The sequence below is a fragment of the Corvus brachyrhynchos genome, unplaced genomic scaffold (assembly GCF_000691975.1).
Source record: "Corvus brachyrhynchos isolate BGI_N302 unplaced genomic scaffold, ASM69197v1 scaffold23, whole genome shotgun sequence".
NCBI lineage: Eukaryota > Metazoa > Chordata > Aves > Passeriformes > Corvidae > Corvus > Corvus brachyrhynchos.
The window spans coordinates 5051501-5059253 of NW_008238983.1; the positions used below are offsets into that span (position 1 = coordinate 5051501).

Consider the following 7753-nt stretch of genomic DNA (forward strand, 5'->3'; position numbering starts at 1 on the left):
GAAGCCATGGTACAGCAGCAAAGCTATGATGTAGTTGCCATCACAGAAATGTGGTGGGATGACTCACATGACTGGAGTGCTGCAATGGATGGCTGCAGGCTCTTCAGAAGGGACGGGTGAGGAAGGAGAGGCAGTGGGGCGGCTCTGTACATTGAGGAGTCTCTTGACACAATAGAATTTGAGGTCAATGGTGATAAGGTTGAGTGCCTATGGGTAAGGATCAGGGGGAAGGTCAACAAGGCAGACATCCTGGTGGGAGTCTGTTACAGACCTCCCAAGCAGGTTGAAGTGGTGGATATATTATTCTATAAGCAGCTGGAGGATGTTTCAAATCACCAACCAGGGGTGGGGCTCCACTAGCCCTTCTGTTTACAAACAGAGAAGTGTTGGTGGGAGATGTGGTGGTCAGAGGCTGTGTGGGGTACAGTGACCATGAAATAATAGAGTTTTCAATGTTTGGTGAAACGAGAGCCATCAACAAAACCTCTACACTGAATTTCTGGAAGGAAAACTTCAGCCTATTCAGGGTGCTGATCAGAGAGTACCTTGGGAAACAGCCCTTAAAAACAAGGGGGCCCAGGAAGGATAGACATACTTCAAGACAGAAATCTTGAAGAATTAGAAGCAGGTTGCCCCTCTGTGCCTAAAGATGAGATAGCAGGCAAAACAACTGACTTGTGTGGGCAGGGAGCTTTTGAAGGAACTAAGGGGAAAAAACAGGATATATCATCTTTGGAAAAATGGGCAGGCAACTCAGGAAAAGTTTGAGGTTGTCATTAGGGCATGCAGAAAGAAAATTAGAGAGGTGAAAACAAAAAAAAAAAAAAAGACCACTTCTATATTCAGATACTTTAGAGTTGCTCATTGTATTTAAGTCTTTCCAGCAACAAGACAGGGCATAATCTGAACTAGGGAACTTTTACAACACTAGAACTTTGATCAGTGTTGCCTAATGTAAATGATAGGTCTCTGTCACTGAACATGGGGGAAAAACTGTAATCCTAACACCTTTTAATCTTCATCATAGTGAGAGGGGACAGTGAGAGAATGTGAAGATCAAGAAATACCAGTTTTGTTCTATGCAGGAGTGTGGAAAGAAGATAAACCAAACACACAGGGCCTCCAACAAAGAATGCCTTTATACTGACCCTACACTTTGTCTTTCACAAAACTTTTCTCAGGGAAAAGATCCCTTTCACAAAACTTTAAATCATCCAAGTGTTTTAGGACATTTTGGAATCATCCAAAATCCATCCACTTAGGCTGTTTGCTAGATCCTGGGTTAAACAAGAGCAATCCAGATTCTTAAAGACATTGTTCACTCAGTTGTCTTTTTATATCTTCCTACACTTGTGTAATATAAATGTGCTTTCATGGGTTGCAGTTTTCAGATTTACAGAAGTGCTGGACACTCACAATTCTATAGACACCTATTAAAATGCATGCTATTTGTACAGTACAAGCCTACAACAGCACTATTCACTTGCCTGCAGAGAAGCAATTTTACACTGCGAGATGTTCAAAACACTGATTTGACCTTTTAGGATTACTTGTACAGTACAAGCCTACAACAGCGCTATTCACTTGCCTGCAGAGAGGCAATTTTACACTGCGAGATGTTCAAAACACTGATTTGACCTTTTAGGATTATGCAAATATTTAAGTATGTATTGAAGTATTTTTTTAAATGAAAGTGGGTGAATGAATAGGACCTACATGTTCAATTAAGAATTATAAATAATAAACAGAGAAAGTGACTAATAAAAAGTGCTATATGCTTTAAAAACAGGTTTATGCTTTCTTCTCTATTATAACATATTCTGGTGCTGTAAGTGCTGCAGCAATTCAGTGCCGAGCCATTTCAAAACCATTTATAAAATTTGCTTTTATTTTCCCTGAAAAACTTCTTGCAGCCAGAAACTGTCCATCACTACATAGATGCTCTTTTGGTCTGTTGTTATGAAGAACAACATTGAGGGATTTCTATAATAAAATTGATAAAAATGAAGCCCTCCTGGCCTACCTTTATTTTTGGTGGAAAATACATTTGATGAGAAAAAAATTGCACAGTCTAAACTGTTCCTTTTAGCACACTAAGTGTGTTGACGGATGCAAAAGGCCATTCTCTGCTTCTGGGATGCTAAATGGTAAGAACAGCTACAGCTAGACAAGTTGCAGATCTTAAATCATTTGTTTTGTTTGCTCATTTATTTTTGTGCTACAATCCAATATGTCTGATTATTACTACTCTTGTGCTAATTACAGATATTAAAAATGAAATACCTTTTCTTATATTCTGCTAAATAAATCATCCAAATGCCATGTAGCACCACTGTGTGGTTAGTACTGTAATAACTTTTTTTTTTTCTCTCAAAATAAAAAATAAAGGAAAACAGTATCCCTAAAAAAAGGGGCAAAACCCGGCTTAAGGATAGTGCTGTATACAGTTCTCTGTAAGAGTAAAAATATTCCTATGTTAGGAATAGAATTATAATTCCCTCCCTTGTCTGGTGCTGTTTAACACAATGTTTTGTGCATTTGATATTTATATAGTATCTTCTATCCTACCTGAATCGTCAGGAAACTACAGTGGGTGTAAGCTATAAGAAACACAGTGACAGAAGGGGCCATCTCCTTCATACTAGAGCGCAGTGGCCTCAGATGTGCCAGTCCCAGGCAAGCGACTGATTTTGAAATCTTTAATGACCAGGCACAACAGTAAAGGAAGATAGAAGGTTCCAACCATCACTGAGAAGTTGGCACTAAATTTATTAAACCAAGGATGAGTTTATACAATAAGCCCATTTTGTGCAGAACGCTTTTAATTGGCTCACCATGTGCTAATCCAGAAACTGAGTAGGGTTCAAGCACTGAACTTGTTCTGTGTGAAGACATCACTTTACTAAATTGTGCAGTGTTTAATTGAAACCTTGGAAAACAACTGTTTCTAGGCTTCACCTGGTATGATCCTACACTGCCCCACTATACTGGGTGAACTTCTCCATATGGTTCAGTGGAAGCTTGGGGGACAGCCACATCTTGTTTTTTTCTACCTTGTGCACCACTACTAAAACTAACTGCTCAGATGACAAAGCTGTGGCCATGACATCCCATCATGTCATAGCATTGCACAATGAGAAACAGTAACCTTAGTGATGATAAAATAGCAGAAACTGGGGGGACAATGAACAGAACAAATAGCTGCAGGTAGGTTTTAGGACTGTGTTCTTCCTTTTAACCTCAGGAGCCACATTTTAGAAGCCTTTAACTGCAGTCAGCAAGTAGTGCTTTTACTGGTGGTTAAGCTCGGTTGTCTTGCCCGTGGGACAGCCCATGTAGCTGTGGGACATTGCTGTAAGAGCCATCTGAGAACACCTGTACCACACGAGAGTAAGGCAAACTCTCAGCATCCTTCAGTGCCAACTGCATTAAAGCTACTACTTGCTTTACTACCAAAACTGTACAGAGTGCTCATCACACCCCACCCCACCCCACCCCTTCTTTCTCCAAATGCAGGGAATTTGCTCTGCAAGTATGAGCACAGGGACTGTCTGCCTGTGATCATAACTCATGAGTTTGTGGGAGTAGTGGTTGTGCACTTTGACGAGGAAGAGCTGGCAATATTAAGTCCTTTGGTAGAGGCAGAAAGTGGTGAGCTGTGTGCAGATACAATCACAAAGAACAACAGGACAAGTAAGGAAGAGGAGACATTCAGTCTTTGTTTGTGGATACAGTTGTTTGGTTTGTTTTTTTCCTGGAACAGGGAAAAGCACCTTCAGAAATGGGTGAGATGCTTGAGAGCAGCAAACCCCTGACACTGGTCATCTTCTCCTCTTCTCCAGATACAAAACATACATATATTTTTCCCACTTCCCATTAAATTTTGAAATACTCGCAACAGATCTCATTCTTTTCTCTGCATTCTCAAACTCTAATTAATGAATGCTCCTGGTTGATCTAGAGCTGACTTTAGTGAACCTGCTCTGTAGTACCAGTTATTTCCTTTTTCTATTTAAAATCCAGTGCAGAAGTGCAGTTACTGAAACATAACTGCACGTTATGTTTCAGTACAGAAACTGAGTCAATGCACAGCAAATTATCTTATGCCAAAATTTCACAGAATGCAAAGATGCTCAACCCATTTGAAGGGGAAATATTGCCAGCTTTTGAGACCAGCACAGGTGACCCAGAGTTATTCTGCAATTGCACAATACTAGTATGAAGTCAAACGTAAGTTAATATGCACTTCCTCTCAACCCAGTCCTACTATCCATAACTATCTATGTGTCCTGGGACTTAAAATCTCATCCCAAAATATGGCTTTTCCATCACTGTAGGTGAAAGCCTCTGTAAGAAACAATACTCTCATGTTTATTATGTGTGGATAAAAAGGAGAAATTTCTGGAGTTTTCAGTCCTGCCTCTTTGTGAACCAGAACAAACTGACAGGGTAGTCCTTTTTCCACCCTTGTTGTGATTATAATCAGAATTCATTACATTTTTCAGACCTTTTTTTTCTTTCAGTTCTTTAAATCTCTTTCTCTCTCTCCCTTTATCTAATATACAATTTTAGATATAGGTGCATCTATATAGCAGCATTTCTTAACTTCTGCCTTGAATGTGGAAAACAGTAATATCTCAAAATATGTTTATTTCTAATACAAAGCTGGTTTTGTGCTCTCCTAGTCGATTCATGGTACTTACAGAGTTGCAAGTTAAAGTGATTTGTCAGTATGTGTTTGATTTGGGGATGTGTAGAATGGCTTTGCTGTGCACAGGTGTGAATACGCTGATAGCACTTTACTAGGCAAATATATAGAACAGCTTGTAAGCTCAACATAGGAAAAAGCAGATGAGGACAAGTTGAGGGGGCCAAATACATCTGTTCTGTCACTGGTACTTAGAATATCAATTAGAAATACTCCAGTTATTGAAGGGTTCACAGTTAATAAGGCATTGCCTTAATATTACCAGAAATGCTGTTAACTGCAGGAAAAAAAAAAAAAACAACTCTCCTGCAAAATAAAAGCCTTATTCAAACTTACCTTCCGCATGTAGTTATGTTTATAGAAGAAATAAACATTTCTCTTTGTTATTTAAAAAAAGAATAGATCTGTGAAATCATTCCATTAAAATCTGATTAATTGAAAGACATTTCAAGAATATTATTGATTTGGGTTTTTTTGTATGATTCGAACATTCTACTGTGTTTGTATCCTCAGCAGCATTCCAGATTAGAAATGAAAATGGGACTGAACACTCTCAGACATTTATTATGTACCAGCAAAACACGGTGGTGGGGGGCTTTTTTGTTTGTTGGGTTTTTTTGGTTTTAATACAGCTAGAATACTGTGTGGACCACTGATTTCCTTGACAGATTTGAGTGAGATCTACTGAAAAAAGGAAATATAATAAAATGGTTTTTTAACGTGCTTTAAAACAAGGTTTTGCCTGAGAGCTATGCAGACACTCAATTCTACTGTTTTCAGGCAAATTTTGGACAATCCAAATGCCAAAATTTGAAACTGTCTATGCTATCTATATGGCCCAACTGTTCAAATCTGGAAAAAACAGAACTGATCAGGACATTGTAGCATGAGCTCCCCATGCACACAAGACATTAAAACCATACTCTTGTTACATGAGTTATGTTGTACAATTTTTTTTTTCTGTTTGAAATTAAGTCCTAGGTTTACCACTTGCAACATTTCCCATCTCTCCATACATTTCAGTTGCTGTTTAACCTCACTTAGACGGAAGACTTTCTGCTATTTTGTGGGAGTCTGTCACTGATTTCTTTCTCTCATGACGGCTCATCACTTTCAGCCTGTCTCTTCTTATTTTGACTGCCATCCGTGCTTTACACTGGCCACATATTGTTTAACCCCTAACTATATTTATCATCAGACCCATAGAGGGACAGAAAGAAAGGATAAGTGGCTCTGAGGTTACAGTGGAAAAATATTATCCCTTATTGGGATCACACTTTCTTTTTAAAAATATACTTTAGTATTTCCCCATAATGCTGGGAAATAGAGAAGTAAAGCTTCCTGGGTACCTGTGCAGTGAAATATGCCAGTCTGAACATACCAATATCCAGAATTGTTTGAAATCTTATTGCTTTCTGATCCCCTTGCATCATGAAATGTGGTGACTGGGCACTGGCCATGCACCATGATCTGGTATAACTGCCTTGAAGAGTAATTTGGTGAAAGACAGCCTGCAAGGACTGCATGAATTATGGCTCTTTCCATTAATACATCTCTCTGCAAACATACTGATGTATTACAGGAGCCAATCTGGACAGTTTTAATGCAGTTTTGGTGGTATGAAAGATACATACATGGTATTACCCAGAATTACTACCTATGTGGGAGCTTAGATTTCTTGCTTTCCCTGTTTTCATCATTTATCTCTAGCTTAACCCCAATTTTTTCTTCTCCAGACTAAGTCTTTAAACTTCAGATTTCTCCCCTCATTTTATTTTTTGAAAGAGTAAAAAATATAAATACCTGGAGAAGAGTTGGGGGGCTACTTTTTTGGGTAAAATTGTTTTGGCAATGAGTAACAGTGCACACGAGTAGTATAGCAAATGAAAACACAGCGTGGCAGAAATTTGGATAATGGAGCAACATGTCTGTTTTTAGTGAAGACAACATCTTAGGGTTTCACCACTGGGACATGAGATCTACCAGACTTAATTTTGTCTGTTTCTTCTCAGGCTTAGTTTCTTCTTCTTTCTGTCAGTCCAGACAGAGGTGCAGCACATACTGTCTTTTCTGGTAATTTTGTCTGTCGGAGGACAGTTGTGTGTGGTAGTGGATTACTTTCAAGCCTGATTACTTCTATGATGTTTAGATTTATATGGCTAATTTTAAGTCCCCAGCTCAAAAAAAAAGACCGAGCATCTAGTCTACTAAAATTATGAAGTCTTTCATAAGGATTTATAACCATTATGGTAGCGGGTCAGCTGATGCAAGGCAAGGTAACTCAATTGATTTTAATGGAGCTACTTCAATTTACACCAGTCAGTTATCTGGTCAACTATGTCCTGCGGTGATAAGGACAGAAAACAGAAGAATTTTAATCTATCCTGGCTGTGACAACTGACTGAAAACACTGGGGAAAAATTAACAGACACTGAAATATTCTCGTTCATACACATGTAAACCTGGTCTTTTTTTCAGATACCGTATTATTTCCCGTTAGAAAATTTCCAGCTTAACAATTATAGGCAGAAACCACTAGGTGCCAGTGTTACCCAGACATCAGGGAAAGGGTTTGTTAGCAACATTAAAAACAACATGAAAGCCAATGCAGATAAACCCTTTAAATGAAAATAAACTTCTGCATCTTTTCTACTACATAAGACTGCATTAAGGGTTTTGAGATGATTACTTTTCTAGAAGTAAAGGCACTAAATTGATATGCATTGACAGAAACCCACATCAAAACAACCTGATTTCAGGGTACATTCCATCAAAACCCCAGATAAGTACACAAAAGCTGCTGTGTCATCTTCAGGACCCTATGAATTACACCTAGGATCATAAGACAGAGCCAAAGTCTGCATTTTTCAAAGTACACACAGCTCAAGCACATGGCATGAATATCAGTTCACTGCTAAGATCGACATTTTCCAGGAAAGCTTGGTTCAGATCAAGTTAGAATTCACATTCCAAGTCATACCTGAAGTTTGGTTTGACTCATTGATATATATCAGGGCTTTCATTTGGGCTCGTCTTCATCACTGT

General features: G+C 38.6%; 1 protein-coding gene across 4 annotated transcripts in view; it reads left to right on the plus strand.

Annotated features, from left to right (window-relative positions):
- Positions 1–7753, plus strand: part of LOC103618747 (cadherin-12) — a 442407-nt gene that overhangs the window by 391611 nt on the left and 43043 nt on the right. The window lies entirely within an intron of this gene.